At 38.1% G+C, this 12,582-nt stretch overlaps 1 protein-coding gene across 1 annotated transcript in view; it reads right to left on the bottom strand.

Annotated features, from left to right (window-relative positions):
• The window catches only part of tmem161b (transmembrane protein 161B), a 75,716-nt gene extending 73,996 nt beyond the window's left edge, over positions 1-1,720 (bottom strand). Inside the window, exon 1 of the mRNA XM_051929630.1 lies at positions 1,537-1,720. The gene's annotated coding sequence lies outside the window, so the exon portion shown is untranslated. The remainder of the gene's footprint in view (positions 1-1,536) is intronic.
• Between the last annotated feature and the right edge of the window lie 10,862 nt (positions 1,721-12,582).

Genomic DNA, 12,582 nt, shown 5'->3' with positions numbered 1-12,582 from the left:
ACCTAATCAATGACTTTGTTAAATGGTCCGACTCAAACCACCTACACCTGAACACCAGCAAAACCAAGGAGCTGGTGGTGGATTTTAGGAGGCCCAGACCCCTCATAGACCCAGTGATCATCAAAGGTGACTGTGTGCAGATGGTGCAGACCTATAAATATCTGGGAGTGCAGCTGGATGATAAATTAGACTGGACTGCCAATACTGATGCGCTGTGCAAGAAAGGACAAAGCCGGGTTATACTTCCTTAGAAGGCTGGCTTCCTTCAACATCTGCAATAAGATGCTGCAGATGTTCTATCAAACAGTTGTGGCGAGCGCCCTCTTCTACGCAGTGGTGTGCTGGGGAGGCAGCATTAAGAGGAAAGACGCCTCACGCCTGGACAAACTGGTGAGGAAGGCAGGCTCTATTGTTGGCATGGAGCTGGACAGTTTAACATCTGTGGCAGAGCGAAGGGCGCTCAGCAGGCTCCTATCAATTATGGAGAATCCACTGCATCCACTAAATAATGTCATCTCCAGACAGAAGAGCAGCTTCAGCGACAGACTGCTGTCACTGTCCTGCTCCACAGACAGATTGAGGAGATCGTTCCTCCCCCAAACTATGCGACTCTTTAATTCCACCAGGGGGGGTAAACGTTAATATTTAACATTATATATAGTTATTGTCTGTTTTTTTTCACCTGTATTATTATCATTCTTTAATTTAATATTATTTATTGTATCAGTATGCTGCTGCTGAAGAATGTGAATTTCCCATTGGGATTAATAAAGTATCTATCTATCTATCTATCTATCTATCTAGAACAATAACTTCCAAAAAATTTAACCCATCTTTTCAAACATCTTATCTTTTCAATCATGTCTGATCTTCTTACAGGCTCCAGGTCCATTGTTTTTACTCTAGTATGCTGCCCTAACGTATTTCTGAATCCTTCAAAAATGGTGTGACCTCATGTTCTATGATAAATTAAACAATTTCTATGCAGTTAAGTAAATTTTTGAGATCAATAATTTACTAAAATATACACATAAAATACATACATACAGAGGCATATTTATAAAGTCTAAAGATTTATAAGTAAAGATAGATGACAGTTTGTTTGCCATACCAGAGTAAATGTTGGATGAGAAAGAAATGAAACACACACAAATATGTAGATCTGTAAACGTCAACATGGACAAGAAGCATTAAGCTTACCCCTGCAACCAATCTATGTATATTAGTAGCCTGTCTACCTCATTTAACACAACATGTTAGTTTCAAGTGAAATATTATTTAAGTTGTTCGCTTCGTTCAATTTCCTTTTAATTTTACTCTAAATATATTTACAGTATGTGTATAATAAATACAAATTAATATAATTGATTGTATTTTATTGTGCACTACTATTAATTGTATAATATTGTAAAGTCTTTCATTGAATGATTTACTGTGGAATTGTTTTAAAGTGAAATTTACATGAAAGTACTGTTAAGGGAAAAAAAACCTGGTCAGTTGTTAAGTGACTTTAAGAACACTTTATAAAAAGGATACAAAACAAACGCCAGAACCAATAGACTCCCATACTATGCTGATATTCATCTCACCAGATGGCTTCATTAACAATAGTAGAATTCAGTAATAAGGTAGACAACTGTAGCTACAACTGTAAAATCCACCAACCACTGGTACTCTGGGAAATAATGCCAGAGCTGAAATTAGAGGGAAAAGAGGATCATTAATGTAACAAAATTAATCTGACAATTTTCTTAAAACTAAATTCTAAATACCATACAGACATTTTTTTTTTTTTTTAAATCATAATAGCTTATTTAATTTTTAAAAAAAATATTGTTAAAATATTTTTAAAAGCATTTAATTTACATATTCAGTTATGCACACAGATGACCAAAGCCTATTCAGGCAGCGCTAAATGCAAGGTGAGAGTCAAACCTAGACAGACTGCCATCCATGCCAGGGCACTCTACCTTCAATTAAATTACCAATTACATTTGACTGTTACTGATCTGAATGGAAAGTTTTTCTAAGTTTTTTTCTAATTTTATATACATTTAATACATTCCTGTTATTATATTGCTTGCTCCCAAAACAATTACTTTAATCCACACTCTTACTTAACACATATTAATAATTGCTTTTTTGTGGCACATAACATCAGTATTCTTATTCTGACTTAAATGTTTATGTTTCAGTGTTTACTGCCCATATGACAAATACACAAGGCTTTAACTGACAATTAAGATTTATGGTACATATGCTGTAATTAAGAATTATGCTGGTTTTAGTTATTTAAACTGTTGTTTAGAAAGGGAATCACTGATTAATTAATGTCTGTTATCTTACATCAGTAAACAGTTCACTGATATTATCTGTTAAAAAACTAAACAAATAACATAAGCAAAATACAATAAATATGTATTAATAAACTCAAAAACCCATTCAAGTAGTGTTGTAGCTGACAACTGGATTAAGCTTTCAAACACTGAAATAGCCCAAATTAAGATTGGGAAATCTCACAAAGTAGTGAGGATTTATTTTTATTATGAACAAAAAAATCCAAAATGAAAAGTTATAAATTGACAGCAGACTTCAATAAAAATTTGCAAGTTTGTTGCTGTCCTCTCATTCACATAGGAACAATGAATGAGCCTTGAAATACTCTTGAATTACAAAAAAAAAAAAAAAAAAAAAGGTCAGAGCTATGTAATGGTAAATGGATGCAACATTGACTGGAGACATTTAAAGTGTCATTTTATTTTAACATATTTCTAACGTGCACAGTTTTGATGCCTATGCCATTCATTGTAGATGTTTTGTTTCCTTTTTTTGATGGTGTATATAATAAATGGAAGTTTTCCCTAAATAAAACATTCTATTCTTCAATCTGTACAAAACAGCCTTACTTAATTAATGTAATGTATCTCACACATTTCTCTTGACTTAGACTATCCAAATTCAATCTAGGTTAACACCATGTGAGAGATGCATTCAAGTGCTTACTGTCATGAATGCACAGTTAATTTTTCATTTTTGTTTTATGGTTTGTTTATAATTTTAATGTTATGATGGTGATATCATGGGAACACAATGTTCTAAAATGAGTATTTAAGGGCAGTACCATCTGGTGTATTTGTTGTTGCAACAGAGGTAGCAGAGAAGGATAGAGTTTTGCTTTCTAGGAATGGTTTGCTACAGTATAAATATGAAAACATACTGGATCTTCTTCCATAATATGTACTTCTCGTACATTATGGTTATAATAATACAAAAGGTATTTCTCCAGCTGGTTGTGCTTCAGTCATTCAGGTCTGACTGGAGATAATGTTCTTGTTTCTATTCAGGAGAGCAGCTTTGAAGAAGACGTCCTTGAATTTTATCTGAGTTGACTTGTTTCTGAAAAGTTAAGTTCCTCTAGTGCCTTTAAAGCTCTATTAAAAAACTCCATCAGGGAAAAGTAGTGTTTTCTTCCCAATGAAGATGCGTATCCAACAAGAAATAAAAGATTTGTTATTTGGTGAAAATGAAATCCACAAACACTACAGGCAAAATATCCGGATCTACAATAATCTGTTCCCGTTCTGCATCATTCAATGCTCAAAACATAGATTTACACGATTCAGGACCAATAAGCTATGAGAATCTGTGGTCCCGCAACAATTAAAGCTATACTACAAGTTTAATTTCAAAGAAACCACAATTCAGTCAGGTTTAGATCATGGAGAAGCGATTACACCATAGAATCGAAAGAGTTAGCGATTGGACGTATTAGAAATTCTACAGCAAATAGTGGATACAAATCCATACGTCCAAAAAGTATCGCACTTTACACAAAATTTATCTGAAAAACACGGACAAAGAAGTTTTCTTGGATTTCTATATGAATCAGAAAGATCACGCTCACATATATAATAAACATGTGACAAATTGCCAGCAATAATAGTTTTGAAAGAGATTTCCAAAGACAGAGCTGATATTCGTGTTTACCCATAAAGCAAAGCACGATTTGTCGCAAGTGGCAGATCCAGGAAATAGACTAGGCATAGTGCCCGCACGGGGGTTGGCAAGTGACAGCGAGCAGGAGGCAGAACCCCCTAGTAAATTAATAAATAAATAAAATAACCATATTAATATTAAAGTGCAGAATATTTCTTAGTTTTTAGTCTGCTGCCTAAATTAAATGATGCAGTTTAGACAGGATTATTCGTTAATCAGTCCTCAACATGTAGGCTCTTAGAGGACTTATTCCATTGCCATGGATGAAAATTCTTCTTTGTAACACCCAAAGTCAGCAGTATCTAAGTAATAATAATTCTCTTGTGCTTTAAATACAGCTCTAGATTGACGTAAAATTTAGTTGAGCCTTTCTCTTTCGAAAAGCCAGAGATCAAAAAAAAAAAAAAAACTAATAATACAGGTAGTCCCCAGGTTACGGACATCCGACCTATGACATACGAACGGGGCCGCAGCTGCAACACATGCACCTCAGTAACTGCCGCTCCATCATCTTCGGCCTGCGGGGGGCAATTTCACTGCGTAGTGTTCCTCGGGTGGCTCCTGGCGGCAAGCGGTTTCACTGCCTGCCCACCACACACGGCTACCCCGTTCATTCTAGGTGCGCAGTTGGTAATGCTGCAAGTGGTGATCCGGTTGTGGCTGACGGGGGCGGCGGGGGGATGGTAGCACTGTAGTGTGCCTCGGATGGCTACGTGTTGAATGGGGGCGGGGGTGTTGCGTACGAGCAGGCAGCATTACTGTAGTGGAGGTGACTGTGAGGTGGGTGGTGATGAAACTGCCCCTCGCTGCCCTCATTCATTCTCAATAGCAAGCCTGCTTGTACTGTTATGCACTTAGCTGGAAGTTGTCTCTTGTCAGTACAGGGTGGTCCAGATCTAATTATGACAGATCCCAGATCGTCTGGATGACTTTTGATTTATGCAGGGACGATTCCAGTTCGGCATGTTCATGTCGTCAGTTCGCACACACTTCTCGATGGTCTGGGATTTTTTCGGGAGATCTTCTATGTAATAACTGAATAAGTACAGCATAATGAAAAATTGCATAATTAGATCTGGATCACCCTATACATCAGCGTGTTGACAACTGGTGCCTTCCTGCTGTGATTGCTATATAACAGTGTTGTGCAGAGAGCTCATCTTAACTCTTTTGTCTTCACCCTTCAACACTGTCTCTGAAAACACAAATCTGATGCAAGTGCTGGTGATATAATAAAAGAAGAGAAAACCCATCACCATTGAAAATAAAGTAGAAATAATAAAAAGGTCAGAAAGGAGGTGAAACTCCATCATCATTGGCAGAGCACTTGGTTAGTCGGTCAACAATAGCATTTGTTAAACATAACTGTACCTGTTCCGACTTACATATAAATTCAACTTAAGTACAAACCTCTACAGTCCCTATCTCAGTACATAACCCGGGGACTGCCTGTAATAAATCCTCCTTGGTATGATGTCAAAACATCTCTATGCCAATAGGTATCATACAATCATATTAAGTAATTACTGGATCAAATGCAACCGTGTGCATGTGAGATGACTTCCATGCTATTATGGACCCATTCCTTCCAACCATATTTAGCTGTTGGAAACAGGCACTGCAAATTCAAGGAATCCTTTGGCCCTTCTCCCAAGAGTAATCCCATCTAGTTGAAGGAAACACCGGTGAAGAAGACTGACTCATCCGGCCATGTTATGCTTTTTCCATGGTTTAGAGGCCTTGTTTTTCCAATCCCTAAAGGGTGGTGGGTGGAATAAAACAAATACTAGATGCACAGGAGGATATGGAAGAGATGATCGCCTTGGCAACCCCTAACAGAAGCAGCTGAAAGAAGAAGAAGATACCAGGTCATGTGCCTCTTTTTGTGTTATCACTGAACACAAGTGGGTTTTGAATGGCAGCCCATCCACAAAATTCCATATTTGTGATACTCATGATGTATGGATTTTGTTTGAGACTGAGTCATAGTGGTGTTACTTTCAATTTCATGGTAATTGCGGAGTTTGTACTTTTGCTATCTGCTGAAGTATAAATTAATCACTATTGGTGTGGCTTTAAATTTTGAGTACTGTTTCTTTTTGTCAATGAACTTTGTCCACATTTGTTATGAGCTGCCAACATTTTTGAGACTGTTCCCCTAGACCAGGGGTTCCCAAAAAGGAAGGCCGCATCGCAATTCGCCAAAATCGACGGAGATGCGTTTGGGCTTTGCAATGAAGATGGAGAAGGGAGAGGACTAGTATTGACTTCTTAAGCAAGAACTGGTTGTGAAACATCATTGATTTCAAGGTTTGAGTGACATTTTTGCTGGACAGACAAATGGATCTGAATTGGATACAACACCTGATGACACTCAGCTCATCTCTACTGTTGGTGGTGTGGTAGTAGCACATAAATTTTAAGTATGTGGCATAAATGTTTTTCAGTTGCAGTACAGGTGTTATCAGGGGACAAAGCTCATTGACTGTGTTTCACTGCTTAACGGCATGTTGGCTCCCATTGCTTCACGTGGGTTTCCAATCCCCCTAAACCCCTCAATCATTAATCATGTGCCCATTTCCTTGTTGGTACTAAATGCTTCATGGAATACTCTAAACCAGGGATGGCCACACTTTTTCGGCTTGCAAGCTACTTTTAAAATGACCAGGTCGAAATGATCTACCTACATTAAAAATGATTATATATATATATATTACTTTTCTCTTTCTCTTGCGCTGACTTTCTCTGATCCTGACGTAGGGGGATTGAGCAGGGGGGCTGTTCGCACACCTAGACAATACGGACGCTCGTCTAAAAATGCTGAAAGATTATCTTCACGTTGCTATCTTTTGTGCAGCTGCTTCCTGAAACGACATGCTGCACAGTGCTTCGCATACTTTAAAAGCTCGTATTGATTTGTGCTTGAAAAACAACTCTGTCTCTCTCTATCTCTCTCTCTTTTTGTCTGCTCCTGACGGAGGGGGTGTGAGCTGCCGCCTTCAACAGCTTTGTGCCGCAGTGCCTTCGCATACTTAAGCCAAACAGCCCTATTGATTTGTTTGCTTTTCTCTCTATCTCTGTGACAGTCACTGCTCCTGACACGCACTCCTTTGAAGAGTTTGTTTGCATTCTTTTAATTGTGAGACGGAACTGTCATCTCTGTCTTGTCATGGAGCACAGTTAAACTTTTGAAAAAGAGGACAAATGTTTGTTTGCAGTGTTTGAATAACGTTCCTGTCTCTCTACAACCTCCTGTGTTTCTGCGCAAATCTGTGACCCAAGCATGACAATATAAAAATAACCGTACAAAACATATGGTTTCTACTTCGCGGATGGCTCTGGAAACCAACCCCCGTGATGGAGGAGGGATTACTGTATATATATATATATATATATATAATATATATATATACTAGCCGACGCCCGCCGTAGCATACGGTGGTGTAAGAATAGGAATGGAGACGGTGAGAAAGGAATTCAGAAATCAAGAAGAAATAAATACTTCTTGAAGACGCAGTGTGCATGTAGAATTTCCGGCCAAGCAGGATTACATGTGAAAGTGATAAATAAATCAGGCTTCCGAATTTCCGTACTATGGCCATGGCATCCTGATAGTTTTGTTGCATATATCTTGGACTTCCTGGAAATGTGGACGGTAATATGATCATTTTGCCTACATGTACGTTATTTTCAGTGTTTGCTTGCAGTGCATCTGATAGTTCCATGCGCAGATCTTATTGATGTAATCTGAGACAGCTGAGGACGCGTGCCCTCTGTTTTAACATACGTATCTATGACGTACTGTTAGAAAAAGTTTGCCGCTGGACTGCAAAATACTAAATGTATTCCTCATTGCTAATCTGTACACGTAAAAATTGGCATTGAGTAAGCCATATTTGCTTGGCGGTTCTTTAATCAGGAACATGTTGTAAATCTTTGTGCCAGCCAATGTCTGCGTAAAGGAATAAAAGTGGGTAAACCATAGGATCGCAATTCATATTGAGCGTGGAAATCTGTTTACAGGAGTTGCCTATGGGATAGATGCAAATGTCCCTTTCGGCAGGCGTTTCGCCATCTTCTCCGAAGAAAATCGCTGCAACATCCGGGTGACATGTCGGGGCATTGTATCGTCGTAAATCCTGCCTAAGGTTTTCCTTGAAACCATTCGTACAGATGCTGTTGGATTGGAGCTGAGCGATTTCATGCATGTATTTGTATGTTTTAGCGAAGGTTGTTGATGGTTCTCTGAGCATGGAATCTAGCTGGAGAAGTACATTTTCGCTGCATGTAGAGTTTGCTTTATTTTGTAAGCGCACTTCAGTAGCTTGCGCTGTGTCAAAAAATATACAACTGTCCATATCTGGGAGAGGTAAAAGTGTTAGTGCATAGTGGAGAGATCTGGTGATAAATTTGCCATGTATTTTAAAACTGTATGGTCTGTGGCCAAGAGATTGAGTTATCTGTCGCACCCATGGAAGCAAACGCTAGAGGAGTTGTATTCTCGAATGTGTTCACGATAATTTTTAGCTTCTGATGTTTGTTGTGATAAGAAGCTGTTGTAAAGACACAGGTGGCTCCCGCAAAGGTGGTAAAGTACTTTACCGTTGTGGCGCACATTGAATACTTGTTGGATGTATTACGCTCAGCAGGCAGTATAGTGCATGACATGAAAGACAACGAATAGGAATCGAGAAAAGCCATGTTGGCTGCCTGTGGGCGGGACCGGTTATGAAGAGGAGCTGCAGGTAGCGTGGGGAAGGGTTTGGAAGAGGGCGTATAGGAATCGAGGAAATGCCATGTCGGACCTGCGTGTGGGCGGAACCGGTCTTGAAGTGGAAGCAGGATGAACGACGTCTCGCGTACACGTACAATCGGTTTACGACCAAAAGTTCGCCAAAATTTTGCCTCGGTTCACAACCACACACTCAGTATACGAACAAGCCAGTTTCCCTTTCGGTTTGTACATGTTCAGTCTCTCCCTGTACATTTCCTGTGCAGCGAGCGACGAGAGAGAGAGCGTGAGAGTGCGACACACACACACCACACAGGCAGCGCAGAAGAGAGAGCCAGACGCGCACACACACAGGCAGCACAAGAGAGAGACGCGGTGCACATACCAGGAGCACGAGAGAGAGACAGACGCGCACACACACAGGCAGGCGAGAGACGGCGAGAACTCAGAGAGAGAGCTGGATGCATAAGGTAGGAAGGCAAGTTAAAGAATTCACTGGGCTTGATTTTGTTTCACTTCTGTTTACAGCGATCGGTTCGTAGACGTGCATTGTTGCAATGTTATTTTCATTGGTGGTTTTATTAAATTATAGATTTTTTCAAATGTTCATTTTTTTTCCCTGTGCTTAAAACTCATTTAAAAAAAAAAAAAGTGTTTTTAGCCAGCGGTTGGTAGCGCTATAGCGCGAACTATTGCAGTGTTAGTTTTCTCTGTTGTTCAAAGGTTTCTCAGTGTTATTCAATGTTTTTTACATTTAGTTTATTATTATGCTGTGCATTCTATGGTTTAATTAACTATATTTGTGCTTAAAAACTTAAAAAATATATATATTTACATGCAGTACGTATGGTCTGGAACAGGATTAATTGTATTTACATACAATCCTATGGGGAAATTGCTTTGGTTCACGACCAAATCGGTTTACGACCAGAGTTTTAGAACGAATTATAGTCGTGAACCGAGGTTCCACCTGTATGTATAAATATCTATACATATTAATAAAAGGCAAAGCCCTCACTGACTCACTGACTGACTCATCACTAATTCTCGAACTTCCCGTGTAGGTGGAAGGCTGAAATTTGGCAGGCTCATTCCTTACAGCTTACTTACAAAAGTTAGGCAGGTTTCATTTCGAAATTCTACGTGTAATGGTCATAACTGGAACATATTTTTTGTCCATATACTCTAATGGAGGAGGCAGAGTCACGTATCGCGTCATCACGCCTCCTACGTAATCACGTGAACTAAAAACAAGGAAGAGATTTACAGCACGAGTCAAACGCGGGAACGAAGGTAAATGACGTTAATTTTTGACTGTCTTTTAATACTGTGTAAGCATACATATTAACACATGTGCAATTAAACGTGTGCATTTACAGGGTGATTTCTCAGGCTTAAAAGCTCGCCTTTTATCAAACGCGGGAACAAAGGTAACTGACGTTGTTCACTGTCTTTTAATACTGTGTAACCATACATATTTACACATGTGCAATTAAACGTGTGCATTTACGGGGTGATTTCTCAGGCTTAAAAGCTCGCCTTTTACTAAAAAGGTAAATGCCAAAACTATTTTCCATCATTCTATGATCTGCTTCTCACAACTGAAGGCCACCGTGGCTGATGGTAAATGACGTTAATTTTTGAGTGTCTTTTAATACTTTGTAAGCATACATATTAACACGTAGCAATTAAACGTGTGCATTTACGGGAGTGATTTCTCAGGCTTAAAAGCTCGCCTTTTATCAAACGCGGGAACAAAGGTAAATCACGTTCTTCACTGTCTTTTAATACTGTGTACCCATACATATTAACCACATGTGCAATTAAACGTGTGCATTTACGGGGTGATTTCTCAGGCTTAAAAGCTCGCCTTTTACTAAAAAGGTAAATGCAAAACTATTTTCAATCATTCTATGATCTGCTTCTCACAACTGACGGCACCGTGGCTGATGTTACGTCACTTGCTGTCCGCCCATAAGCGTTACCTGGTAGGTAACCGGACACTCACTCACTCCCTTTCGGGAATCGAAGCACTGAGGTTTTCTTTTGTTCTTAATTAAAATTTAAAGCAATACTTCACCGCTGCTAAGCCCCTCTAGCGCTGACGTTCCGAGGTTCGATTACCGTAAGGCAAGTGCAGTGAGTGTGTAATTTACATTCACGGCATTCGTAGTCTGATTCACAATCTGATTGTATGGGTGGTTACCTACGAGGTAACGCTTATACTTGGCCACCAAGTCAGGTCGAAGTGATCACTCGAGTACAAGGCAGCTTCACAAAAAAAACAGATCCTTAAACAAACTGTTATTAGTATATTTTCCCTCAATTTAAAAACGTTTTATTTTCTTCTTAATAAAATTTAAAGCGGTACTTCGCCGGTGCGAAGCGCGTTTGATTTGACCGACTGACACATACAGACATAATTCATGAGTGCAGGTACTTCAGAAAGAAAGCACCGTGTAAACCTAAAGTTTAAATTAAAGTTCATAGACCTACCAAAAGGTTGCCATTCATTTGAGGCAAGATTGCTTTTCTTCTGTACAACAATACGTTGCATTCTCAAGAGTGTGCTTGCACGGCTTCAGATATATATGTATATATATATATATATATATATATATATATGTATGTCTATATATAAATATGTAAGCTTATAAGTACTGCCTTACTTCTCTTTAAGAAAGGAACATGTAATGATACTTGATTTAAACGATTCCATGTCTTCCTGGGTTTGCGTAGCTTATTGTCAATATCTTTACACGTTTTTTTAAGACTTATTGACTGAAACGGGCTTTCACGAAAAAAGTTACGGCTTTGCTACAAGATACACCCTCCACAAGTTAAGCAAGTAAAAATAAAATATATATTTCTGTTTTATTTAAACATTTTAAGTTCGTATGCATAGCCCCATTTGGCTGTTTAATTTTTTTTTTTCTTTCTTCAGTAATATTTAATCTCCTTAAAGAAAAAGAACATATCCATTTTACTTTTTTTGTATTTCTTTAGTAATATTTTAGTGTAAAAGGATAACCAGTATTTAAACCTTTTATGTTACTTTATACATTTATTTTACACAATGTTGAAAAATTAATAAGAAAGCTACATATTTTGGCAGCTGCTGTTTTCATTTTCAATGAAATGAAAAAAGCTCTCCAAGAGAAAACGTCAATGAAGAGCAAACAGTTTGCACTATCTAAAAATGAGAAACCCTCATTTATAAAAGTTTGCTGCAGATGACTTAACTGAAAATAAATGAATAGTTCCTATGTGTATAATACATACTTATCTATTTTACTTATGCCTTTATTCCACCAACTTACAACATCTGAGGTACAATTTGTTACATTACTTTTGTTTTTTGCAGCACAGGCAGGTGAGTGACTTCCTCAGGGTCACACGTGGTGTCAGTACCAGGATTTGAAACTGACAAGCTCCGGGTTTACTGAAATATTACTGAACAAAGAAAAAAAACGAAAACGGGCAAATACGGCTATGCATACAGATATCCATCGGCCCATTATCCAACCTGCAATATCCTAAATACGGGAGCCAATAAGTACATATGTATATATATTTATATACAGTATATATATATACAATATATGTGAATGTATGTATGTATATATGTATGTCTATATATATATATGTAGATATGTAAATTTGTATATGTATATATATGTTTATGTGGATGTGTATATGTGTATATACGTACGTATATGTAGATATGTGTATATGTAGATATGTTATATATATATGTATATGTATATATATGTTTATGTGTCTGTGTGTGTATAATATATATATAAAGACAGCAACGCTCATAACAATGACAACACAATTACATTGACAATCAT

This window comes from Erpetoichthys calabaricus, chromosome 7, assembly GCF_900747795.2.
Source record: "Erpetoichthys calabaricus chromosome 7, fErpCal1.3, whole genome shotgun sequence".
NCBI classification, from domain to species: domain Eukaryota; kingdom Metazoa; phylum Chordata; class Cladistia; order Polypteriformes; family Polypteridae; genus Erpetoichthys; species Erpetoichthys calabaricus.
Note: the sequence above shows the minus strand (reverse complement) of the source record. Positions and strands in the feature narration are given on the sequence as shown.